At 45.0% G+C, this 27,776-nt stretch overlaps 1 long non-coding RNA gene across 1 annotated transcript in view; it reads left to right on the forward strand.

Moving 5' to 3' along the window:
- Nucleotides 1–27,776, forward strand: part of LOC122457229 — a 71,282-nt gene that overhangs the window by 31,886 nt on the left and 11,620 nt on the right. The gene's annotated exons all lie outside the window — the stretch shown is intronic.

Raw genomic sequence — 27,776 nt, forward strand, 5'->3', positions numbered from 1 at the left:
TAATATTTTAAAGTCAGAGGGAATGGCACAGCTTGTAGCATTTTGCTCAACTCGAACAACCTGTAATTTACAGGTTGCCAGGTTCTCAGCTTGGAGCCTGTATTTCTCTCTCCCTCTCTGGAGGCTACTTGAGGGAGGTACTCCGGCCTCTGGTGGCAATGAGTAACAGAGCACAGGGAGGATTTTGACAGCTGAGAGCAAAAGTCCTGGTCAGAAAGAAGGGCAAGGCTATTTTCGGAACTGTCCCTGGTGGTATGGGCATCCACTTCCCATCTCCCAGGGGTGTTGAGAACTCCCGCCCTAACTTCAGTGAAGTGCAAGGAATGGTCAATCAAGTTTTAAGTCAGGATTGGATTTATTTTTTTTTTAAAAAAGATCTGCTCTAGTTCAAACACAAATTATTTGAAGACGTTCTCTGGCCTGCATTACACAGGAAGTCACCTAGATAATGGCAGTAGTCCCTTCTGGCTTGGGAATCTATGAATCTGTGACTCTCTGGAGAGCTAAAGATAAGGCTAGGATTTTTGAAGAGTGCTTAGAGAACTAGGCACCCAACCTAAAGAGCCCTTTGATAATCGCCACCTTTGAAAACCCCTGGGGCCAGATTTTGACTTACCATGCACAACCCTATTCAATTCTATAGGGTTGGGCTGGGTATGCATAGGGCCTAAATGGGTCCTTTGCACCCCACAAACAGATTTGAATCTCTCTGCCTTTTACGGGACGATAGCAAAGGATGGGAGAATTTCAAAGGCGTTCTTCAAATCCTTCCTGCCCGTGCACAATCAGGCAACAGACCAGCATTCTAGGACTATAAGCTACCCATGTCAGGGGGCTCCCCGGCTGGTGCAGAACTGCGGGAGTAAATGGCTCAGTGGCAGCCTCCTCCCAGCCACTAGTGTAGGGGACATGGCTGGAGGTGTGAGGAGGGAGGAATGGCAGAAGCACAGCAAAACCCTTCTGTGTAGATTAAAGGAGCCCTGCTCTAATTGATGTCAGATGCTCCAGGGGCCCTCAGATGACCTGAGAAGACAGGTTTGAAACCACCTTTAACCCCTGTGATACTGAACCCCATATTCTTCATCATGATATCATAATATGATTATAGCATAATTATGATGCGTTTTGTGCAAAACGGGTCATGTGAGGTGTCAGTGGAAAAGTTATGATTTGCTGAACATGATTGTCCTATTTGTATGCATGTATCATTTTTGTATCTGAAGTTATGAATATGATTGTAAATGTTGTAAATGAATATGTTGGGGAAAACAATAGGCCTTAGGAGAAGCTTATCCCCCACCTGGTGAGCCTCCCTGAGAACGCTCCAGCCAGCATGTAAGTAATGGCTGCTATGACACCACAAGGTCATGTGACCAGACCACAAGACTCTGGACTCCATTTAGGGTGGTTTGTATTCTTCCACAAACTGGTTGGGGAACTGGTTTTGGAACAAAGGGTTCCCGCTGTATGCTGAAGCTATATAAGGCAGGGAGTGACATCATCTCTTGTTCTTCCGGCCCCATGCAAGAAAACTGCTGGAAACACCTGAAGAATAAAGATTGAACTGGGGGAAGTGCTGGATGCAGGCTAAAGGGGTTTCTAGCCTGTGTATTAAAAACCTGGGGATTCCAAGCTGCAAAGCAAGCGCAGCTTGGGCCTTGAATCTGCTTGTACCATCACTCAGGGTGAGAAACTACTAATTCATATCTATCTAGTATTTTAGGCTTAGTTTGCATTTTTGTTTATTTACTAGATAATCTGCTTTGATCTGTTTGCTATCACTTAATCTCTGTTTTTTGTAGTTAATAAACTTATTTTAAATTTTAATCTAAACCAATAGGTTTGGAGTGAAGTTCTTGGGAATCTTAGCTCAAGGGGCAGGGGCTGTTGCATTTCCTTTCCACATTGAGGGGAAGGTGAACTGGATAATCAATTCATACTGGTCAGGGTTTTGACCAGGGCAGGACGGTACAGCTCTGGGGTCCTAGGCTGGGAAGCTGGCAGTTATTTTGGCTGTAGCCTCTCTGTTGTTGGTTCATGTAATCAAGCCACTTAAGACCTAAAAGAAATGTGCACAAGGAGAAACTCGCTTTCCACCATCCATGTTTTAAGGGGGGGCAGTGAGCCAAAAGAGTTTGGGAGCCGCTAGTCGGGGGAGATGCTGCAGAGCTGATTCAGGATGTGAGTGAGGGGAGAGGCAGGGGGCCTGTAGGCAGAAGATCAAACCCACATGCAGAGGGGATGTTTCAAACCTTCAGCCCCATGCCCCCCTCAAAAACCAGTACCTAAGAGCGCCGAGTCCTGTGTCTTGCCCTCGCTGTTTAACTGGAATGCTCTGCTGTGACTGGGGAGTTCTCTTGGCACATCCAGGGCGTGATATGGCCCCCTGTTATTGCCCTGATGTCTCGCCAGGTGCTCGCTGTCAGTGCCTGCTGGTGGCTCAGGCAATCTCCTCATCCTTCATCCCTGCTGCAGGGAATGGGTGGCTTTGGTTTGGCAGAGTGGAGCCAGGGCCCAGCTCACTAGGATAATTACACAATAGCCAAGGATCTCAAAGTACTTTACACAAGGGGGGCAGCGCTACTGCGGCCCCTTGGAAAAATTGCTTGGGTGCAGGAGCCAGCACAAAAGGGGCTGGCTTCTCCTGTGCGGCCGCATCGTCCCTGCCATGAGTACTGCAAGCCGGCAGTCATGGAAGTCACCTGACTGGTACCCAAGCCCCTGTTTGCAGAGGGGGCAGAGAGGCTTGCCTGTGGTCACCTGGCTTTGCAGTGCTGGAAAACCAGCCCGGCCTGAGGTTTTGTCCTGTGGGCCCCTCGCACCCAAATCTCCCTTTTAAACCAACAGGTTCCTAAGCCCCTAGAACAGCCAAGTGTTCACTGACTCTTAGTATTACGGTAGCGCCTGTGGGGCCCGCTGGGCTCAGGTCCCTGTTGTGTTTGCAAACACAGAGTAAGACAGTGCAGGACTAGGTTCATGCAATCCGGGGCCCTAACGCATGGGCCATCCCTGCGCCATGGCCCCATCCCCACCTGAAGAGGCAGATGTCAGGAGCAGTGATTGGAGCGGGGGAGTCTGCTCCCCATCTTCCTCCTCCCCCCCAAGAGCATCAAAAAGGAATCGGTGCCCCTTGAGAGTACCCGGTCCTCTCTCTCCCCCTGCCTGGAGAGGCAGAGGCAGTAGCCAGGGCATATCTGCCTGCACCCATTGCTCTCTTCTCCTGCCATTTAGGGTATGTCACTTGATGCCTCCATTCTCTGCTCCTTGAAGTCTTTAAGCCACGATTTGAGGACTTCAATAGCTCAGACATAGGTGAGGTTTTTCGAAGGAGTGGGTGGGTGAGATTCTGTGGCCTGCGTTGTGCAGGAGGTCGGACTAGATGATCAGAATGGTCCCTTCTGACCTTAGTATCTATGAATCTATGAATCTATGTAGTAGCTGGTCAGAGTCTGCCTGTATCTGTAACTGGGTGCGTCCCTACCTGTGTGAATGCTGGTGGAAGTGTAGGACTGGGAGCAGGTCTGCAGCATGTCACAGCAGCACAGTGTGAGAGGGAGCCCAGGCTGGTGAGTCAGAGGGCTCAGTGGTACCCCAGTTCCAGGTGGCATCCTGGGGAAACTCGTCACACACCCCTTCCCTTTCTTTACTCAACTTGCTGCTGGAACCGAGATGAAGGGCTGATGTATTGACAAGAACTCACACAGCTATTATTTCTCTAATTTGTCCTGGGATCCTTAGATTCTATGGACTAAACTCTCTGGATGAAACTCCACTTAAGTCAAAAGAGCTGGGGCCATTTACATCAGCCGGTATTCTGGCTTTATCACAGTTCTTGATGAGGCTGAAGTGCAGAGAGGGGGAAGTAAACAAATGGCAAAGCAACCCGAGCAAAACACAGGAGATGCACACTGCTGGTGGAACATGGTTAAATGGAAGAACAGAAAATCAGAAGGGGAAAAAACACTTTATCTTGAAGCTTCTAATGGAGCATTGAAAAGAAGGGGGGGGTTGCTTTATTATTATTATTAAAAAGCTTTTAAATAAATAGCTGACAATGTCTCTTATTTGAGTAATTCTTTGCTAGCAATAAATGTGTCACTCTAAAGTGCTTTATTTAGAAGTAAAAAATGTATTTTTTGTAGAATGCTCTGCTTTACGTGAAGTCACAGGCTAGAAGCAAAATTCCTTCCTCTCTTCACACCCGTCACTGCTTGAGACAGTCATATATTCTTCTATAACTTGATCTTGGTTATAAAAATATATATATAAAAGAATAGAGAGACAGCTGGCTCTCCCACACATTTGACATTTCCCTTTCTGCCTGGTTTAACTTTTTTATGACTGCCTGGGTTGGCTTCATTGGAGAATTTCTCCCTTCAAATGAGTTTCATGTTTTATGTTAGAAATTTTCCTTTGGATAAACCTGGTAATTTTTCAAGTTAAAATGTGTACATTTTAAGTACTGAGGAAGTTTAAGGATCCCACTGATGGGCCCATAAATCTGAGTTTTTATTCACGCTGGAGTCTCTGCATCTACTTCCTTTAATAAAAAAAAAGAGAGAGAAAGAGACAGAACAAGAGCAAAGAAAGAAGCTGGCATATTTTTAACTTATTTTAAAGTAGGAAAAAACCCCACCGGTCAATTCTCTAAGTAATTTATTAGTATCTGCTCATTCTTCCAGCTCTTTATGTACTAATGTCAGTGTAACACTGTACTTGCGGTTCTTCAAGCATGTACTCGTTTAATAGAAAATAAAGCTGAGGCTGATTTGGTTTCATTGTTATTTACTACATAAAATCAGGCTCCGCTAAAGGAGTGAAATAAATGTTGCATGCCTGCACTCAGTTATGCATCCAAAACCCTCCCATTCGAAGCAGGTGGTGCTTCTGGAAATGACACCATCCCAGCACCAGCCACTGCGGGCTTCCAGATACTGTTACATCCTTTCCTGGAGGGATGTATCTGTACAGAAGTAGACTTGGGCTTGAGCCATCAAGTTTGGCACTGGATATGAATTCTCGTATTTTCCAAGCTCATGGGGTTTCCTCAGATTCTGCATCATGGTTTGGGCTTCACCCCGGAGATACACGTTTTAGAATTAAATGCTGATCAGAATCCAAAGGTTCCTAAAGTTCAAAAGAGGTCAGAAAAAAGTCTTAGTGGAACTGTTAAACTGGGATTTCTCAGCATCTTCCACTTTTACAGCTCACTTGTTTTCTAGGCCATGAAGCAGTAGCATCTCCCACCCAAAATGTCTTTCTGATACCCACCCCCACACCCCCTTCTCTCTCTGTTGAATTGTTATAACACAAGATCACGTAATGAATCAAAGCGGGAGCGGTCCTATTGTCTGGAAAGAAGAAGAAAAAATAAAAAAGCCAGGGACTTAAAAGACCAGTATTATTTTTCAAATAGAAGGGAAAAAAATCTAACATGGCTTATCGGAAGGAGAACAAGTACTGTGCAAATGTGTGGGTTTCTGAGTGGCGTGCAAGTTGTTTTGAATAGATGTATGACATTGTCAAAGAACCTGCCATTGTATTCCTGAAAGGCACTCGCAACATTGCATAGAAATCAGTCATTCATGTCACCCTGAGACTAGGAAAAGATGGCATAGATTATTTATTTATTTTAAAAAGGAAATGTCCCCAGAATAAAACCTTCAAAGCTAGATAAAGCTTATTTTTGAAGTCATCAGAAACTAATATCGATATAGTTGACAAAGAGAGAACAATTTCATCTTCCCCTTGTATTTGTTTGAATGGTCTTTGGTCTTCAATTACTGGAGTTATGAGCCCAGGCTCATTTGTTGGCATATTTTGGGAATCAGAGTCAAAACTGCTCTCAGTGAGTGCTACTGCTCTAGCTGAGTGAAAAGAAGAGGAGATGCTCAGTTAGGGAGTTAGAAAGAGGACCCCACTCCTCCCAAAGGTGGGTGAAATCCAGTGCACTCTCAGGCTTTACACCATGGAAACCCAGAGCAGAGCCCTTTGCAGGAGCTGGTAGCAGGTGTTTAGGATAGGGCCAACACTCAGTGGGGGCACTGCATGGATTTTTGGATCTGGCTTTGATGCAGGACAATCTCTTTCACTGACACTGCAAGGTTTTAGAAAGAGAACATCTAAAGAAGAATTCAATTACAGCAGTGTGTAATTTTCTGTTTGCAATGCCCTTATTGTATGTGTAATTGAATCAGAGTAAAAAGATCCTGCCAATTGCTGCAGGGCAGGGATAAAACTGTGGAGACAAACTGATGGAGCCTGACTTGAAAAGGCAGAGGAGGTGAGACCAGGTGTATGTGCAACACCAATTTCTGCCTCTGTCAAAGCATAGTGGTTAGAGCAAGGCTTTGGGAGCAAAAGTCCTAGATTTTCCACCTGGCCCAAGGAGGTATTCTAAGTCATTGGAGCAAGTGCCAGGGATTCTGGACTCTTGAGTTCCATCCCTGGCTTTGGAGGTAAGTTTGTGTTGTGGTTAGAGCAGAGGTTTGGGAGCCAGGATTTGTCCTGGGTCCTATTCCCAGGCTCTCCTACTGGACTCAGGTGACCTTTGGCAGGTCCCTTCTGTAATACGGCTGTGACAATGCTTGTCTATCTCACAGGTGCACTACTAGCAGAAGAGAGACTGCTAAGGTGCTTTGAGATGCTGTGTAAGTGCACTTTTTGTTTGTCTCCTTGCTTGGCTTAATGTAGGTCAGTGCATTGGCTTTCAACTCATGAATTCAAATGAATCACTGAGCCATGTAGTCTAATGTTTGCAGCCAGGGGCATGGAGTTAGGAGAACATTCACCATGTGCCCCCTACTCAGATCTCCCCTACTATTTAAAGCAGTGAGGTGGGATCCCAGGACTCCTGGGTTCTATTCCCAGCTCTGTCACTGCCTCGATGGGTGATCTTGTGCCGGTCAGTTCACCTGACTATGCCTCACTTTGTCCATTTGTAAATGAGGTCTAAGCAGTGCCTACCATATAGTTATCTTAAAGCTTATTAACCCAGGAATTTGATAAAGTGCTTTGGGAGCCTGGGCTAATGGTGGCAGAGAGGAGAGCAAAGAATTGTTCTCAAGTTACATGACTTTGCCACGAGGGACACAGGAGGGGAGAAGGGTGACTGGGGGCTCAGATCAGAACCTGAGCCATATCAGGAGCCTTGTATCCACTTGGAAAATATCATCTGTCCCTGCCTTCATACCAGCCAGGGCTGGTTAGTTCCCCAAAGTATCCACTATTGACTAGGTCTTGTCCCAGGTTATTTCAAGGCTTTGGTAGGCAATTCATCCCTGCACTGGCGCAAAGCCTGGCACAGGGACTAGGGTTTGCACCTTCCCTATGCTAGGGACCATGGGGACTGGATCAACCACTGGACAAAGTTAGAGCAACCTGAGAGCTGCCCTAACCAAACCCCGCTCACATAGCCTGTAACAGGGTGGACTAGACCCAGAGGTCCTCTGCTTTATGCCTCACGGTCCTGCCACACCCATCCTAGGAAAGAAGCAATGGAGCTAAGTCCTCCAAACAGCCTAGAGAGACTGTGCAGGAAAGCAGCCAATCAGTAGGTTCAGGCTCGTATAAAAGCAGCTGCAGTGCTGGAGCTATAGGAGTACAGATAGTGTGCCTGACTGGCCAAGGGAACTGTAGCACCCTAGGTAGCTCAGTGCTAGCAGGAAATGAGAGCTCCTGGCTTGCTGCTGGGCCTGAGCACAGAAGAGCCCTGAGGTAAGGGTGAAATATTGCTGAAGGCTGGGGCTATAGCACATGGCTGCTATTCTTAGGGTCCCTGGGGTGGGGCCTGGGTCTCTTCCCCCCAGGCCACTGCAGAAGTAGCCTGCAATTGGACAGTGATAAACCACCAGAAAGGGATCTGAACTGTTAAGAGGCCCAGCTGGGGTCAGAACAGACCAGAATGGGTGAAGAGTCTCCAGGGAGAAAGCCATGGGGGCACAATCCCAACCAGGGCCAGGAGTACTTAGTCCAACAAATGTTCAGAGTGCAAACTGCATAGGGCCCAATGTAAATAGCTGCAGAAGCATGCCCCCTTCTTCTCACACCATCCCCAAAGAGAGAGAAACCAAATAAACATATAATGGGGGGTGTGGGACGATGGACGGATGACAAAACAAGGATGCAGCAGCCTTGGACTCCCAAGTGCTTGTTAATAGCTGGAGAGCAGGGGAAAGGAAGTGTCTCAGACTGTCATCCTTCACTCTGATGAGCACTTAGAATGCCAGGACCCCTTTCAGCAGCTCCATACAAGCAATCAGCCCCTCGTGTCAGTCACTGCTGTTTGCTTGCCACCTCTCCATCTTATTATAGGGATGCATTTAAAGAAGGATATTCTATAATATAGAAACATCAGGGTGGGTGGAATGCTTCTGTCTAGGCCATTTAGGGAGTGTCAGCGTTGTCATAACACTGCTTTTCTGAGGAAACCCACCATACGGGGTTGAGCTTGCACTAGCTCTTACTTAGGCTGGCATGGGACGGAGTATGGTCTAGGGGACAGGGCACTGGATTAGTATTCTGAGCCTTGGGTTCTATTCCTGACTCTGCCATTGACTTGCAGTGCAAATTCCTCCTTTTCATTGTGACTGAGCTTCACCCTCTGTATATGGGCCTTATCTTTTCCTTGCTCCTAGAGTGATTGTCTTGGAAGCCAAAACCCTGCTGGGGCTGCTCTGCAAGAATAATTGGGGGATTTACCTTCCAAGTTCTGGGCTCTAGTATCTGCCAATCTGCGGGTGGATCTCTCCCTGCTCATGGGGCCTGTAGCATATCTTGAGAGAGCCACAGGGTTTGAGGGACAGATGGATGGCTTTCTAAAGGGGTGTATGTCCTGCTCCTGGCAGAATCAAGAAAACGCTTTCCAAAGGGGAGCCATGTTAAGGTTTTTTCTCCCATAGCTCCCTCCTGTGAGATTCCTTGAATGAGGGAGTGATCTGGGCCTCTGTGTTCCCTGGCAAGTCACCTACAGCAGCAGTGCTTAGTGGGAAAAAGTTTGGAAGATGTGGAGAGAGGCTAAGAGGCAGTTTGGTTTCCTGTGCAATAGGCATATTTGGGAGTTCAGAAATTGTCAGAGCTTTCTAACTTCCAGCTGTGTCTCCGGATTGTGTTTTTGGAGGGGATGCATACAGTGCATTTCCACGAGGGTTGGAATGAAATCAGAACATCGATACATTTCTTCTCTCACCCTCATGGCTCCTCAGTTTCCAAGATCCACATTTTGGAAAGTAGAGCAGTGAAGGTGAGGGTGGGAAGAGAGTTGCTAATTCTAGCCCCTTGATCAGGGTGGATAAAAATCAATCAAAATCCCCTTTTTTAATTTAAATACATTTCTCTTTTAAAATAAACTCATTTAAAACCACTTTTGAAATTATAACTAATATTAAGGCCTAAACTTACTATAATCTATTACCCTCATTTAAATTAAACAAAAAAAAGGTAAGCAACACATTTTTGCTGCTGAAGTTCTAAACAAAACCAGGCCACGGAATTGGTGGAAGTCCTTGTCTAAGCACCTGGAATCAGTTTGTTGAAGTACTAACCCAGCTTTTGATAATAGCTTCTTCTGCAGGTTGAGAGAATATTTTTCATTTCAGTTTATTCAGGTAGTTCAATGTAATGATTAGTTATTCAAAGTTAAGCAGCCAATTGGGAGTTAAAGCAGGAAAGCTTGCTTTCCTCTTCCCATCTATGAATAAAAATGAAGTGTGAAAGGATGAGCTCTACTCGTTCTAAAATCTTGAAGCACACGGAGACCAGTAAAAATCAGTTCAAATCACTAACTATGGATAATAGTTGTTTTAGAGAACATTTTGTATTTAAAACTCAGTTATTAAACTTTTTTTTATTTACCCAGCACATTTAAGGTACTTCTAGTTATGCATCTTTCATTGAATTTCAATTTTCATTTAGAGATTGACATAAATCACAAGTAAAAATTGTCTAGTAAATAAGTAATTAATCATTCATCATTTTCTAGGATAATACAAATATAAAAAAGAATATGAATAAATGCATATTAAGCTATATAATTGCTTACATTAATGTATATAGACATTGTAATCTCCTGATTAGCAAAAAGTCCTAAATTTAGTGGAAAGGCTATATTTAGTTGCAAATCTACATATTTTAAGGAGAATCAACTTTTCTTTTATGAAAATAACTAGAAAATACAATGCAAAACAAGATTAAAATTGATTATTTAAATCAAGTTTTCCTGCTTGTTTTAAACCATGATTAAAATTTGAGATATAAGAACTTAAGTTTCAATCAATCTTGCTCTTGATCCAATTCCCCAAAGACTCTGGGCTATCCCCAAGCCTGGCTTGCTTTTTGGAGGGAGCAGAGGCAGAGCATGGGGCTGAGTGAGTTTTTCTACACATGCCGATGTGGTGCACTCAGCTGTCTCTGAGATTCATAGCTGTCAGCAAATGAGAGCCAATTATTTGAACTTGGTTTAAAGGAAAAAAATATTGTGTCATCTGTTCAGAAAGAGCTTGGGAGTAGGCAGAATGGAGTTTAAGAGGCCAACAGATGGAGGACTGTGGAAATGACCGGCATGGAGGGGATGAACGAGCAGTAAAACATGAGAATTTGCAAACTTTTGTGGGTTTGGAGCTTCGCGGACTTCAGCTCAGCCTGCTTCCCAGCACCACAGCTTCATTAGCTCTGCTTATGCTTTATTATCATTTAAGGCATGTTAAGTACTAGTGAAAGATACTGGATTGACAGCCCCCAAGAGTGAGGCTGTCAACATGCTGCCCTACCAGCGCTGCTGTTACTGTTTTATTGGTGATAGCAACAACCCCTGAGATACAGGGATAAGCCTCAAAGGAGGGCGGGGGTTTGGTCTTCATGACGCGTCCAATCCAAGCTGGGTGACTAAAGTGTTTTCAACATTTTTTTTTAAAAAGGACACTTTTATGGTGACATTTTAAGATCACGAAATCATTCAAAAGACTTATTTGTTTTGTCATTTCTGACTCAACAGTGAACTTATTTCTTGGAGTGGAGAATATTTTTTAGTTGCGTAGGTTTGTCTACATGAGAAAGTTGCAGTTGAATCAATTTTTAAAACTGATATAGTTAAACCAGTGCCAAAGTGCGGCGGGAGGCTCTGACTTGTATATGAGTGGCTTATATTTTGGTTTAGTTAAACGTGTTCCTAATCAAAGTAAGCTAAAATAATCCACTTACACCAAAATAAGTGTCTGTGTGGCATTTTGCACCAATGTAACTATCAGTTTAAATACCCACCTTAAGTTATACCAGTGCAATGGTCTCATGTAAACAAGCCCCGGGTGTGTAAATGAGTTTATTGCAGAACACTAATCAAGTGTTGCCATTGTTCACTCTGAGCAAAGTAACCACTCTGACAGTTGCTGACTCTCTGGCTTTTTCACTCCAAACACTGTTTATTACAATGGACTCTAATTCCACTGGTCTGTTTGCTCCTGATAAACTCAAAGCAAATTCTGCTCAGTGCCACTAAGCGTCTTGAAGTAACATTTTGTAGTTTAATAAAATAAATATCTTAGTGAAATGGGACCGTCCAGATGTCCTGAAAGAAGATCCCAGGGCATCAAGACTGTCTTGGTAAAGCTGGGATATACTGCTACCTTATGTATGGCCAACAACGGGGCCAATTGTGCTAATGGTGTTTGACGTGGAGTTGTGCTGAACCACCCTTGTATTTCAAAAATTACCATCTGATTGTTCAGTGGCCTGGCTTTTGGTCACTACTGAGTCTGACTAGACCTGCATTTGATCAGGTGCCAGGCAGGTAGACCACTCTGGGTTGTCAATTTGCCCCATTATGGTTGATAATGATTCAAACTCCCCAATAGCACCATCCATGGGCTGGCTGGCTGGTGGTTTGAAATGAGATTGTGTTAGTGGCTCTGAAATAAAGGGAGTGGGGAAAGAGTACAGACAAACAAATGAGAAACCCACACTGCCTTAAATTCCTTATCCTTCTGTTACTCGGAGCATTTCCAGATGTGGCAGTGAGTTGCTAGGCTCTGAATCTATTACCTTGTTGGTGAGGTGGGTGCACAACTGACCTTCCAGGTCCTGAGAAAAGGGACAAATCCAGGAGGACTGTGGGGCAGTGTTTACCATGCAGGGCCATTGGGATTATTTGGTTGAGAAGATAATCAGACCACTTCAGTAAAATGATTAACATTCAGCAATGTCTGGCTGGACTTCGATGAGCCTGACTTCTGCTATTCTTTAAGGGTGTGTGAATGTGGGAGAAGGTGCAGAGGCAGCAAGAATCCTGACCCTAAATTGTGCAGGTAGACGGGTGGGATGGTGCAGCTGCAGGGGGATTGCTGGCGTGGGTGGGAACATGGGTGCATAGTAGCTGGAAGTCCAAGGCTAACCTGGGGGGAAACACGTGCCGTACTTCCAACAGGTAGCTAAAGATGCTTCTTTGCATCCCTATGGATGCCCTGCCTAGATCAGCAACTTGCAAGCAGAATGTCTCCGGAGACTGCAGCTCAGATGCCAGGCCTCATGTGCTGCACCTTCCACTCTATATCTGGTTCAAGTGCTTTTGGCCCCCTTTGTATCCATGGAGAGGCAGGAGAGCTTATGTCACACAGGGATCCCGGGGCTGATCCGCTGGGTGCACATGAAACAGATGTGTGACCATGTAGCTGAGCCAAAAGGCCACAGGGTTGGTGGGAACCAACAGGCAGTTTGTGAATGTGGGAAGCTCTTAACTGGGCCCTATGGCTCAAAGGAGAGGGAGACTGTTATTGGTCCCCTTCCTGTAGCCCCAGGCCCGCTGGGCAGGGCAGTGCCTGTTCATTCTGGCACTGTCCCACCGATTAACAAGTGGGGACAAACATTTGAATTTTGTGTGTGCCTCTACTTGACAGCTTCTTATTGAAAGCCCTGGGATGACAGGGTGCTGGAACTTTTCCCTCTCCTGCCTATTGTTTGACCTGCTCTTTCTAGTCTCTTGTCCATAATGACTAACCGCTATTCTTTCCTTTATAGCCTCTGCCTTTCCTCCTTCTCTTCCTCCTCGCTGCCTTTCAGCTGCTCATGAGTCATTCTGTGCTGCTTTGCCCGCCACCCACTTGCTTCACTGAGCTTAAAAAAGCTATTTCGAGCACATTCTGCAGGAGGATCACAGGCTGGGAAATCCAGCTGCAAAAGAGCCTCCCCTCGGACAAGAAATTCCTAGCCCTGGATTAAAACCCAAAGAACTAAAGCAGAGAGAAGCAGCAGGGTCTAGTGGAGCCTGCACTTGATTGGGACTCAGGATACTTGGAGTCTATTCCTGCCTCTGCTCTGACCTCCAGCAAGTTATTTTGCCTCTTTAGAGTCTTTGCAGACAAATGGTAGGAGGAGAAAGTTCGTCAGGGCAGGAACTGTCTCTTGCTATATGTCCGTGTAGCACCCAACTTAGTGGGGTCCTGATCTCTAGGCACGAGTACTACCATAATGTTACTAATAATTTCCAAAAGGGCCCACTGATTGCAGGTGTCTCTATTTTTAGGGGCCCAGCTGGAGACCCCTTGGGCCTGTTTTTTCAGAGATTCTGTAGCCCTGGTGACTTCATTGGGGGTGGTGGGTCCAGAGTCTAGTCTCTTTACATCCCCACGGTCTGTTTGTTAGGGCAATTGGAGTGATGTCCCAGGGATTTCAGGCATGTGCCTGGTTTATTACTGGTGGTTGCTGAGAGCTGTGTGTGCTGCCCTTGTCTCCCTTGCTGAAAGAAGCTACTGCATTCTCCTTAAACAGCACTGAAATTGTTTCATTTCATTCATGAGGAATCTGTTGCTATAGAAATTGAATCTTTGTTCCCCTTTTTCTGTCTGTAAAGGGATATAAGTTACACTTTAAGTTCAATTTATTCTTTGCTATGTATTCATTAAATTCTGGTTAGTTACTGCATTATTTAATGGAATTGATGGTGTAATTAAGCCATAGGCAGACATTAACAACCAGAACCGTCAGGGAGGTTTAGGATCTTTTACTAATATGTTCCTAGCATTATACAGCTTCTAATTTTATAACAATTACTCTAATGGGTTGGCTAGATCCACACACTTCAAGCATACTGAAAACACAAACCATCATGCTTGAGAAGTGCAGGGATAGGGATGCAGCTGAGGGCTTCATCACCCATGACTTCTGCTCCTTTGCTCTACTGTAAAATATCCCAGTGCAGATGACCTCTTGCTATAGACTAGGACTCTATCTCCTTTCTTTTGTTTTGCTTCATGTTCTAGGTCTGCCATGTTCAGATTACAAGCTCTCAGGGGCTCACTTTTTAATTCTAATTTTAAAAAAATCATTGAAATACCATGCAGCAATCACATCACTCTCTGCACTTTGTTGTTTATTATTAATAATGGCAGAGCCCAACAAGACATTAGAGTGAGCTGTCCTTAGAGAGCCTCAGGTGAAAAATAATGTAGCTAACGCGTTAATAATTGTTCAGGAATTATGCCTCGCTATTTGGGGACATCACTGTTGTCAAAGCCAGGAATAGAACTCAGGACTCCTGAGTGCCAGCAGCCCACTGCACTAACCACTAGTGATCACTAACAGTCCAGGGTGAAAGCCAGTCCTACCTCTCTAGTGAAATCAATGGCATCCTTCCCACAGCCATCCATGGATGTCCGATCAGGGCCTTGATCAAGTTGCCTTGTACCCAGTTTTCAGGGTGAGTGTGATTCCACACGGGAAGTGGTCCCAACCTCCCTGAGGCCAAATTGGGGAATTGGTGGTTCAGCCAGGATTAGAACTCGAGATCCTCCTCCAGGGAAACCACTGTCCAGACCTGATTTTTAGTCAGCGTTGTCTCGATAGGTGTGTAATCAGCCCTTTTGGCAGGGACAAGACGGGGCCTTAAAGGCAAGCCCCAGGACAGGCGGTCATCTACCTGAGTTCATGCTTAGGTTTCTTGAGGCTGTCCCCACTCTCACACATGCTGATTTTACACTGATTAACCTCAGTTGACTTACTCCTGACCTTATGTTGGTGTGTGATAAAGGGCTTCAACCCCCTTATGTTTCCGTAACCAAGTTGGGTTACATTCCTGTGATTGTAATGTGGGGATAACAATCTCCCCTTGCCATCCAAGGCTGCAGTGAGTAGACATCTGTTATGCCTTGCCAAGGACTTTGAGATCCTCGGACAGGAAGAAAGCCTTATTTTTGCTATAAGGGAATGTGCTCAGAGTACGCCATCACCTATGTATGCCGTCCCAGGGGCAATAATGTCACAGTGTGTCTAGGGCTTGATTCTCAGTGACACTGAAACCTGTCAGTGACACTATGCTCACTCTGGCAGCTTACAGGGGGCTGGGAGTGGGGATCACGCCCATGCAGAGGACCCCCCTATCTGGTTTAGTCTGCCACAAGGGCTCTCGACTCCCTGTTCCAAGCCCTGCATAGGGGGCAAACAATGTAAGTTAGAGCAGCCCTAACTTGCTAGGCATGGCCCTAAAATATGAGAACTGCAAAGATGGTTTAAAGCAACCTCAGTCCCCGACACTATGTCCTGTCCCACACCCAGCAATGGAGTCCCCAAGAATCAAGCCCATAATGTCTCCACTCTTAGTGGAGTGCGGTGTGGAGTAGGGTCTGCATGACACGCTGCAGGGAAAGGCAGGCTGTGTCCACACTCCAGTGTGTACACATGCGGCAGAGGGGAGACAACAGGATGCTACGCTGCTAAAAATAGCAGTGGAGGGGGCGTGTAGGGTGTGTCCCCTGGGGTTCTGGCGTGGCTGTACGCTACTTGCCTAAGCAGCACCTCGCTGTCTAGGCGGCTGTTTACACCTGTGCTGGCTGGGCATGCAGTGTCTGTACTCTACACGCTGCTGTAACGTAGGCCTTGCCCTAGGCTATGTCTACACTAGAGAGCTTACAGCGGCACGACTGGAGGGATGCAGCTGTGCCACTGTAAGGTCTCTCACTCTGGGCTGGTGGAAGAGAGCACTCCCATAGACATCCTTCATCCACCCTCAACCAGTGATGGGAGAAGCTCTCCCTTCATTTATGCCAGTGAAACTTATGTCGCTCGGGGGGGAGGGGGATATTCACACCCTTGAGCAACATCCGTTTTGCCGACATAAGTGGTGGTGTAGACACTGCTAGAGTTACGGCCATAATACGAATCATCCTGATTCGTTTTTAAATTCCCAAAGATCATAGCCCATACCCAAGCAGACCAGAAAACAAGCCCGCTCAGGCCTGCTCATCGCTGATCAGGACACGGCAGAGGATAAGCCAGGCAGGAGAGTTCGTGGGCCCATGCAATGGTCAGCACTGAAGGATGGGAATGGAGCTAGCCAATGCAGGACCATCATGGGTGTGCCCAAGGATCTTGCATTGTCGGGAGCTATGCAGCCATGGCACGGCTGGGGTTCTTTCATCCAGTTTGCCTAGTTACTATGGGCACTGTGCTGGAAGCTTAGGGGAATGTGGTGAAACTCTGATAAAAACTTCCCACTGAGGTCGTGTTGAGAGAGTGCTTCCTGGTGCCTTATCTGCCCAGGGATATCGGCAGCAAGGATCTTATCCAATTTTAATTACCAGGCCTATATTTGCACTAATTGGCTCTCTGAAGTAAAGTTACTTCCAATCTGTATATTATGGGTGCACAGCAGGAAGTGATTTGGAGCTGAGCAGGTTGTGTGTGATAGTCTGTCTAGGATCAGCTGTAACTACAAACAAAGAGCAGGGGATAGGGTGAGTGAGTGAAACAAACGTGTGTGTAATATGCACTGTGGTCAGAACTCGAGGGTGAATTCCTCCGACCCTACCCCTTGCCTAAGGGCATCTGCCATGGACTCCTTCTTGCACCTGATGCAAATACTTCAGTCAGTTGCAAATGTAGAACGTGGCCTGTGTTTCTGCTTTTGGGACTTCAGTAGAGTGGGGCACCAGGAGCAATAGTGTTACTGTGCACTCAGGAAGGGCCATGACTTAGGAAAGCAAAACAGAATAATTCTTAGATATGTCTGCAGGTCTGTGCTCAGAATCCACTCCAGCTCGGCACACAAATCCAGCTGTAGTCCTCCTCCACCCAGAGTGTGCAGCCTAATTCCACTGTACGTGGGCACAAAACTGTAATTCAGCTTCTGCCTTCAGTGGAGGAACAGACTGAGCTGTTCCTCCCAGGCCATGAATCTTACTGTTCTATACAAAAGCATGCCCATGTTGTTGGCTAATGCTCTTCACCTCTAAAAGCCCCCTGTGCATTGTAGGCAGGATTGTTTTATATCCCATCATGATAAAAAGTGCACAGCAATTAGGAAAAGTCCAGAGGAAAATATTGTCTCTGAATACTTACCAAGGTTTCACAACTGAGAAGTCGTGCTCTGATGCTTGAATGTACATTTGGACTCCGCTTTACTCTGTAATTAGCCCATATTTGTCTCTGACTTCAACTAATATTTAGCAGTTTGGAGCTTGGGACCCACATTACTTCAGCAAAGCAATAAAAAAAAATAGATAGGTAATTGAAATGCTGCTGGGTTCCTGTGGGACTCTAGTATGTTGCTTCACTCTGCTGAATGATAAAGATATGTTGCCCTGATCAGAGGCAGATAAGTAGGCTGGCTGATGAGGCTGAATCCCACAGGCAAGCCCTAATCTAGCACTCTGTTTGTTAACTATCAGTCTTTTTGTGATATTTGGTTTGCATAATGTGATAATATAATAATGTGATCATTCTTTAAGGGGAAATGAATCCAAATTAGGGGTAGTGGGGCGGAGGGTGGAGAAACAATGCAGTCAAATCTCTCTTTCTCCATGGCAGATTTTATCATAGGCTAAATGAGCCAATTCTCAAGGCATCATTTTGGGCCAATTTACTGCCCATTTTGGAATCCATTTAACTTGCACAGTGTGAAGCAATAACCAGCTTGTGGTCAAACTCTGTACCATACACAGGAGTGTGTGTATCCTTTATTTTCACTAGTTAATGCTGATATTACAGTGGATGCCTAAAGGTTTCTGTTGGGATTGTGTTAGGTGCTGGACATAGAACGGAAACAGCCCATGCCTCTGAGGCCCTACAATAGTCAAGACACGGATAGACAAAGGGTAGAAGATGTCTATGCATGTGTGGATATGTATGTACAGTAGCAGTCAGAGCCGCAGCAGGTATAAATGGTGCAGCTCCATAGAAGTTAATGGAGTTGCACTGCCGATGCAGTATATGAACTTAAGCCCTAGCCCCTGTGTTTGGAACAGAAACATACACTTTCCCTGAATTCAGAACACATCAACGAAACTTCATCAATGAACTTCCATCTGGGGTCATTATGTGCTTCCCATCTAAATGACCCCCGCAGATTCAAATTACAATGGCATAATAAATATAATGACAATATAATGCAATGTTGTGAGCTTCTGATGAGCTGCCACCTTCACCCAAGACTGGGTAAGATCATCTCTGTGTATTGTTTTATGTTTAGAAAACACTTTGGGGCACTTTGGCATGAGAAGTACTACATAAATATAGGCAATTGCTATTATATTCTATTCTAATCACATCACAAAATAACACAGTATCCTGGGGGGGAAAAACAAAACTGAAAATAATGCAGAGAAGAAGGTAAGTAAGAAATAGATTTTTTTTAAAAAAATCTAGTCTCTGTACTGATATCAGAGCTCCGAAGAAAATCAGAGAGCCAATCATGGTCCAGATTCTCACTAACCTCCTATCGCTGGGACATCCTCATCAAATTTTGGCTTGAAGGTTTCTTCACTCTGGTCAGTGTGGGCATGTTGCATTAATTAGATAGTTGATGTTACCTTTGCAAAAGGGCTTTTGTTTAGTTTTGTTTTTTCACATTTCTTACTCGGGCAAAACTCCGTCTGAAATCAATGGGTGGGAGTTTAGTCTGTGAGGGTTAAGGAACCAATCCTGCCAACACTTTGTTGGCTAATGTGTATGACATCGGTGGGACAGATTGGCAGTAGTAGGTAGGGTGCTATGCCTTGTATGCATTAGTTTTTTACTTTAGCTAAGGACTTCATGATTTGATCCATTGTTACTTAGAACATTTTTAATGTCAAGTGTTGAGTAGAGATGAGCCCCAAAAGGAAATCTAGCATCCAAACAAGTCCTCAAACTTTGGGAAAGTTTAAATCTACATCCACATCTTGAACCACTGTTTCTCAGGCCAGTCTCTGGCCTGCTAGGCCATCTAGTTTGTATCCTTCCGAGAGTAACTCCAGATGCTACTCTTATTATTATGCACAGTCCTTTCTTGAGTCTTACTAAACTAATTGCCAGAATAATATCCTGCACCAATGAGTTTCACAGGTTAATTATTTATTGTAATAAGTGTTTCCTTTTATTCATTTTAAATGTATTGCCTTTTCATTTTATCGACTGCTCACTTTTCCTTGCATTATGGAAAACGTTAAATATTATTGCTGCTAATGGGAACAAATTGAATTAGGCAGAGAAAATATGCCTAGAGGGAGAAATTCAGAAATTGGTCTGGAGTCCTTTGTTCATCCACCAAGCAGAAGTAACAGCTAAGCGGTAGCTTTCCCCACACACTATGTCCTGCCCACGTGGCTCAACCCTGACTTAGAGGGACTACTACTACCCTGACTTAGAAGGGTGACGGGGAAGTTGGCCTCCATTAAAAACCAAATTCTTCATCGCTCTCCTAAGATTAGTGGCAAGGAGGACAATCAGTGCCACTTGGGATACTAGTTTTATGACATAGAAACCTGTCCATTAGGCCAGTGTGTATTGAAGTCTGGGCTGTCCCCTTCTCTAGGGAAAGGGTGCTGGACAATTACCTGGGAGTCACAGAAAGGCCTCCATTGTTCTCTAGAGTTTTGTCGGTAATTAAAAAAAAAAGCATCTACCTGTTGTTGGAGTTAAAACAAACAAATAACAAAACAAAAAACCACCTTCATAATATAAAGCAAATTTAACGGATGCAGAAGTGTCTGCCTGGGTTTGCAGAAAGCCTGAAACAGTATCCCTGAGATGTGAATTGTCCCATTTGTTTCCAATGCTAATGATACTTTAAATGTCAGTATTGTGAACTGCATCACTGTTCACCAAAGCATGTAAGAAAGGAGGAGGATCCTAGTCTGAAGCTGTACGCCAGTGTTGAGATGTGAGCCAATAACAATACCTGGTGGGGTTGGAGGGGAGTGGGAAGGAAAAGAAAATTGCTTCCATTTTCCTGAAGTGTAGGCTCAGCTTTTGAAAGTCAGGGAAATTTTGCATTATGCAAACTCACTAACTCATCTCAGGCAAGCCACTGGACAGCTGTTAGAGGAACTACTTTTGAATGTTGTCAGCTTGGTTGGCTGGGCTAGATTTGAAAGTAGAGGGGGGAAAAGAAGACAGAGTCCAAGCACCAGTCTCCTGAACCATTCAATCCCTTGGTCTACTAAACATTCAATAGGCCAGCTCCTCAGCTGGTGTAAAATGGCATAGCTGCATGACCTTCAGGGGAGTGATGCCAATTTACTCCAATTGCCAATTTACTCCAATACTTGTCTCATTTCACTACAGTATGTTTCCAGTGGGACATGAATGGTTCCTGGTAAGGTTGGCTCAGGAACAACGGTGCTAGTTTAAAAGCAATCCTTAATTTCAACCCAGCTGGGAAGGTCTGAATGGTTTATTCGGAATCCCCTCCCTCGTTCTGACACATCATGCTTTTCTATCCTATACATGATAGCTCAATATTTCTATTTTGCCCACCGCCTCCTTCTCCCCCACTTCCCAGACTCCAGCAGCCTTTGGAAACTGACCTCTCTGTAACTGAACAAAAGCCCACAGTCACTGTGGGAAGGTTCCTTGGTGCCAAAGGGCCAGCCCTCCTCTTCCAAACTCCTCACCAGCATCATGTCAGCAGGGAACTAAGACAAGATGTACCTTCCTCACTTGTGGAAAAGTCCACATCCTTTTTGTGTGGCTGTGAGAGTGGAGGGGTTTCTTCTGATGGGCTCTTGCCTCACTCGAGCAGAGGTCCCCAGAATGACTCGGACGTTGTGGGGGGAATCTTTTCCATATTGTGAATCTTGGACAAAGCAGCAATAGCGAGTTCCCAATCTGCTTTGGACAGGGCTTCATTATACTGTTCACTGCCCAAAGCACCTTTCCCTATCAACCTCACTCAGGGTTTGTTTCATAGCTATCTCTCTCTCTATTTTATACCCTAGGTGAATGTGGGACTCTGATCATCTGGGATTTCAGTGGGCATTATGAGCTTTCAAACAACAGCGCATGCTTCTGATTCAAAAGTGGGTCATGTACAGTGGTGTGCTGGAGATGCTTTGATGTGTAAAGAAAGGGAAGGAGGATTGGGGAACTCGCTGCTTGCTGGTACTATTCAAATGCCAGTTAGCACCTGTCCAACTGAACTGATTTTACTAGTGCAGTGCTGGGAGTTTGACCTGACGCAGTAGCTGCTCTGTACTGATTCCCTGACTTCTTTCCATGTTACAGCAATTACTGGTGGCTGCACCACTGTGCAACTTGTGACTGAGGAACGACAGGCCGAACTGGGGGAAACAGGAAAAGAAGGGCCCAGAGTCAAGGCAGAGTGGCTGTGGCAGGAGAAAGTAGTCGAATGTGGTTTCTCCAGCTCAATCACTCTGTATTTTCTCTGGGCCTTTCTTTTCTTGTACCACCCAAGCCATGCCTGCCTTTCCTCTTATGGAAAGTCCGCTCTTATGACTCCAAAAAGCAGAATTCTACCTGCATTCCCCACCTTACTGGTGAGTGTAACAAACTCAGAAAAAAGAAGCCTATTAATAATAATTACCCAAAAAGAAAAAAAAACTTTCTATTTTTTTTAATGAGCTCAATAAAAAATAAGTTCCTTAATTAAAAAGCTTTTTACTTTGGAGATAGCAACAACACTTCAGAGAACTCCAGACGGCTCCAGCCATGAATGAAGATGAAATGAACAAACTTGTCAGATAGCTCCTTATAGGAGCATGAAAGAGAAACCTGAAAGTCAAAGGTCAAATGAAAGAGATCACTCAGATTCGAGGAACTATCAACAAGGCACTAATTGGACTGAAAGGAGGAGACAGAGGGAAAGAAACAAAGCAGGAAAACATCGTTGGGACAAGCAAAATTTAAAAACAAATGTTTGGGGAAGAAAAAGGACCAAGAATTGGTGCAGGAGATAAACAGATGGTGACCCTATTCGTGACTTGCAGGGTGGAAAGTTTTGGAATTTACGGGTGGACCAAGTCACACATTAGCCCCTCTCTGCTGATTCCTTGTGGAAATTGGTTCTGGGGATGGGCTCCCCATAGAAACTATTCAATAGGGGAAGGCCAGAGAGCGCAATACACATTCATATACACCTGTGCAAAGCAGGTATAAAGTTCTACCAAACCACAATGCTTGCATTCCATACCCCTTCACATAGGGGCAGTTAACAATACAGTGATGAATTTGGTCCAGGACATTCAGGACTCATTGTGATAAATATGTCAATTTCCTGCAACATCCTTGGAAAAAGTGTTGAATTAAGTTTGTGTGTTTGGAGTCAATTAAATGCAAAGGTTTTGTATTATTGTGGGTCGAGATGTGACTATTCTAGGGGGCAGAGGGGATGTGAATCCTGAACTTCAAAAGACTGTACTGAACAATGTGCCAGACTAGAATAGACTTTTGGAACAAACAGTGGCAAGTGGTTTGCCTGGGGAGGTGAATGCAAATTTCCCACCTCTGCTTATGCAAAACCCCAGCCTTTTGCAGGTAAGCCCCAGGAAGAGTACCATTGTCTGCTATTTATCAGATAGTGCTACTCTCCATAAATTTGAACTGTAATCTGTGGGGTTCCTGGAGTCAAAGGCCCCAAGTTGTATAAAAGAAAAACTGAGCTATTCATGGCTATTCTGGTTCTGAATCTGAGATAGTTGTGAACCTGTAACCAAGCGGAAAACTCAGAGCCTGAGACTGGATTTGGGAGTGACCTCTGGCAAGCTTTGTAGCATGCATGTAGGTTCTGTTGTTGCTTTTATGTGTTTTCTCTGTAATGCTTTTACCGTAAGAATAAATGTACTTGCTTTTACAGAGCTCTGTGGTAACCTACAACTGCAAGCAATTATAGATGTTCATCGCCTTCAGAGAGAAAGCAAAGCACAGATGCTGGCTTGTTTGAACAGTCTGGCTTGCTGGGCATATCCGTGTAGGCAAGGAATTGTGCAGCCTGAAAAAGCCTGGTCAGGAGGGAGACAGAGAGGTGGGTCTCCCAAAAAGAGGTGATGGCTGAGGAGCCTAGAGTGCAGGCCCTTGGTGAACCACAGAGGGGGGAAATACAGATACAGTTGCCCTGAACTGTGACAATTATTCTGGCTGTTTTTGCTACTGGAGAGACCTCCACGGCTTGGACAAGGATGTTTATCAAGTAATCAGCACTAGGACTATACCGGGCCTGAGGCAATTCTCCTTTCAAGGAGAATCTCAGAGGCTTGTGATGTGAGGTCAGACTAAACAAAAAAACAGGGGACTGTTCTTGGAAATGTGTGAAGCTCCCCTTTGTGGTTGGTTAGCAGGATTTGCCTATGGAGAAAGAGCTCAGGAGGCTTCATTTCCGTGCCCTCTTCTTGCAGGGTCTTAATGCAGAGGCTGCTGCACTCAATGTAAAGCAAATCATATGGTGCAAGAGTGTGTGTGTTTCTCTCCTATGGCAGAGAGTTGAGCCAACCTGGCTAGTTGCAAGGTGTTTTTGGTCATTTAGCTCACTCACGGTAACTATCTGCAGCCCAGGAGGTAGAGAGAAGGGGAGTAAGACAAACCCAGTCCTAGGAAGGGATAGTAGAGAGAGCTAATGAGATGTGGAGAGGGGAGAAAGGTGCCCTGTGGCTGCCCTCTGCTTTGTGCAGCCCATGGGGACTACTGGTGCCAGAGCTGGTCTCCCTTTTGTGCAGCCCTCCACTGAGCCTCATGTTATGACTGTGACTCATGGTGGGCAGCCCTTGTGGTGAGGCAGATGCAGACCAATAGCCACCAGGGATAGCTGAAGGCATGGCTGAGTGAGGCACAATCCAAGGGGCTAAGCCCCAGCCAGCCAAGTGCATAGAGGCCACTTTTAATTTGCCAGCAGCAAGACATGTGAGTCGATCCATTGGGGCTGGTCCAATGCTCCCATTGACTTCAACGGGCCATGGAGTGGGCTCCTAGCTAGCAATGTGAGTGTTTGTCTGGGGGGAGTTAAGTTAGTCCCTTGCTCTAAAACAATAAAGCTTTTAAAAATAAGCCATCTGCATGGAGCATATTGCACTGGAGCATTTCCTATTTCCGGTTCATAACCATTCACTTAAAGCTTTATCACCAAGTAGACAAGAATCTATCACTCCTATTGCTTTTTCTGAATGGGCCATAGGCTGCAGCAGCAGGCAAAATAACCTTTGTAAATTATGATGATTGGGGTCCCCCCCCACTCAACCCTGTGTTGGGGCGGGTTTTCTTTTTGCTTTTGCTACCATCTGGCAAAAACCCAGCCCAAAACAGAAATAATTTACATTGAGGCCAGTCAACATGCTTCACATTTGGCTACTCATCTGCTAGATTAATGGAATGTGGGATCCTGGTTGTGACAACACTCTGTTTGGTATATTTACACTTGCTATCCCTCCAGATCTACCTCTCTCAGCTTTCCCTCTGGGGAAGCCAAGAGCGAGGCCGTATTCAAGTGATGGTCAATGATTAGCCTTCTCCCAGTGCTATTTCCCTTATTTATAATCCCTGCCCTCCTCTCCCATCTCTGGGAGCACTTTATTATGAGCCATGGAGAAGCACAAAGCACTCCTTGAACTCCTTAGATCAGCGCTGGTCTTCCTGAGATGAACAACGTAAACAACAGAGTGACAGGTAGCCAGCTGCTGTTGCTCACTGCGGCCTGAGCTCTCCATCTGGTCTGTGGCTACTTCATTGTAAATCACTGTGCCATGCAGGGAACTAGTTTAGCCAGGCCTCCTATTTATTTTATTGCACAGTGCCATAAATCTGCATCATCTTTTATCAGGTGTTGTGTTTGAAATACACCTCTTCCAGGTCAGTAGAAGATCTAATTCCCAGCCTTGTTTCATGTACACTCTGGGAATCAAGGAAAGAAGGCATAAGGTGGTCTGGCCCTTTAATGCAGGAAGGAACTGGGTTTTGTGACTCCACCTACTTTCAGAGAAGCCCCCCAGACAGAAACTAGAAAACAGCAAGACACTGTGGAGATCATGAGACTAACAAAGTTAACCCTTTGCATAACTCCCAGGGAAGTCAGTGGAGGGAAGAACTGGCCCCAAGATATCTCAAAGACATGTTGAAAATCCCTGTTTCATTAAGCTCCTTTTGTCAGCAGAATGTGTACACACTTGGTGCTCTAGCATTGACAGTGAGAGCAGTGCACTGTAGGTAGCTATCCCACTATGCTACTTGCCACCTTCTAAAGCTAGGAGTTGTGGGAAGGCAGAATGGATCTTTTTGTTTGTTTGTTTGTTTTATTTTTTGTGTGTCTGTGTGCATTCTCTCCCCTCTTATAGGAGCTTGGCAGACAGCTGAAACCCAAATTCACATTTGTGATTAGGACTGTTTGTTTAGCTAGTCATAGCACATCAGAGCAGGGCATGTGCCAGATGATCGGGTGATGGGAAGCTGCTAATAACTGGAGCTGGCCAGAAAATGTTTCGAAATTTTGAAGAAAAAATACAAAAAAAGTTGGAAAATGTTCCCCACAAAATTATTTGATTTTTTTCAGCAAGGCCTGATGATAACCCATGTTGTTCCTTAGAAGTCGGATCACCTGGTGAAGATTGGCATACCTGAGTCAACAGACTTATTTCAGCTGAGAATCCAGCCCGAAAACTTTACCTTTTTATTCATTTAATGAGCTAAAAGTAATAACAAGGGTTGGAGACCTTAGATTCTGGCCAAGAAGTGAACTAGATCTTTATAGCATTTTCCTGTATTCCTGACTAGCAGTGGGGAAGACCTATGCAAAGCTTGGCTCTTCATAACATAAACATTCCTCCTCACTCCCTACAAGCAGGCTATACTGCTGTAGCCACAGGATGTATGTGGCTGTTGGAGACTTACCTTCCCCCCATCAAGTCCTCTCTTGAATTCTGCCCAAGTCCTAGCCAATTTTTGAGACAAACAACAAACACAATGAGACTTGATGTGTTTTTCCTCACCCCTCCCTCTGACTCCTCCTGTTTATCAAATGAACTCCTTCAAGAAATGAACGGTTCCTTTGTGTGACAACAAACACAGATATTTCACAGGCACTCCCATGGGACGGCGCTCAGCAGCATGCACACGCACGGCTTTCATGTTTCCAAGTGTATTTAATGTGCGGGGCCCTTTGCAGCTCAAGGACGGCATTTCAAGTTGGGTAAAAAGACTGAAGGAAAATTTTGATTGCTGAAAGAAACAGATTCTTAACAGACTTGATTGATAAAACATCACACTTGGGCCGATTAAAGCAGGCAGCTCAGAAGTTTTTGCAAAGAAAGGAACAATTGATTTTGGTGTCATACTTCCATTAGATCCCCAGAATAAGACTGCTGAAGCTTTAAATATTTATGAAGGTGAAAACTGGTTGGAAGCTCCAGAGGCATGAGAGTGCAAAGCCTTGGGACCTGCAGACAGGGGTGGTGTTGGCTGCTGGTTAGAAATGAGGTCCACGGGTGCTGCTCTACTGGGCAGAGAAGGAAACGGCGCACATCTTTAGCACAAAGAGTTGTGTAATGTTTGGTTAATGAGGGCATGGTTGGGGCAAATAGGGTGCCATTTCCTCATCTCCTTGCAAGTTATCTTGGATGCAGTTAGTTCATCGAGGAGTATTACGCTGGGAATGTGTGGGACTGTTGACTATTTACCAGATAGGGCTACTCTCCATACATCCACACTGGATCTGTGGGGTTTTTATGAAGAATTGCACATCTTCCTCCTTGGCACACCACAGAGGTCCCTGTAGAGAAGTGACCTGCACCTGCTGACAGAATCTGTAATGCAAACACCTACATTTGCCCTTGATCGTTAATTAAGCCTCACCACATTCCTATAAGGGCTTGATCCTCTGAGCTCCCACTGGGAGTGGCCATTGGGAGTTGATAGATCCTTGTGGCATTCCTCCATATTCCTTCCTCAGCATGGGGAACTCATTGCAATAGGACATCTTTTCAGTCCCTTCCAAGAGCACCTCAATGGATCAATTTGCTAGAGGGATGTAATGAGGCTTAATTAACTATGGCCAAATTGTGAACCTCTTACTCAAATTACTGAGCAGTTATTCCTATGCATTGGCTATTTGCAGCGTAAAGTACTATTCCGTGCGAGTAAGGGCATTGGAATTTGGCCTTGTATATAAGTACAAAGTATATCCTGTAGCATAATAAAAGGCAGGTTGAAAGTCCCTGTTTCACTGATTTTTGTGTGTGTGTGAGAGCGAATATTTTCTTGTCAGGCACTATAGCTTAGCTGATATACACACATACCCATTGTACAATACCTTAAAGTATCTATGCAAATTGGATCTTAATAGCATTCAGATAAATGGTTTAAGGAAGAAAAGGGATACAATAGTGTGTCATAGAGTTAATGTTATTGGCTCTACCTTCCAAACTGGCTCAGAGAAATTAGCAGGAAGGAAGGAAGGATCAGACAAAATAATAAACCTGCTTACCTGCTCATTAATTTAATCTTTTCTCTTTCTCTCTCTCCCTTTCTCATAGCTTTTGTGGTTTCTATAACTGTGGAATAATGACAGAATTGCAAAGTCCTAGATGAAAGGGAGACTAGGT

Source organism: Dermochelys coriacea, chromosome 22 (assembly GCF_009764565.3).
Source record: "Dermochelys coriacea isolate rDerCor1 chromosome 22, rDerCor1.pri.v4, whole genome shotgun sequence".
Classification (NCBI taxonomy): Eukaryota; Metazoa; Chordata; order Testudines; family Dermochelyidae; genus Dermochelys; species Dermochelys coriacea.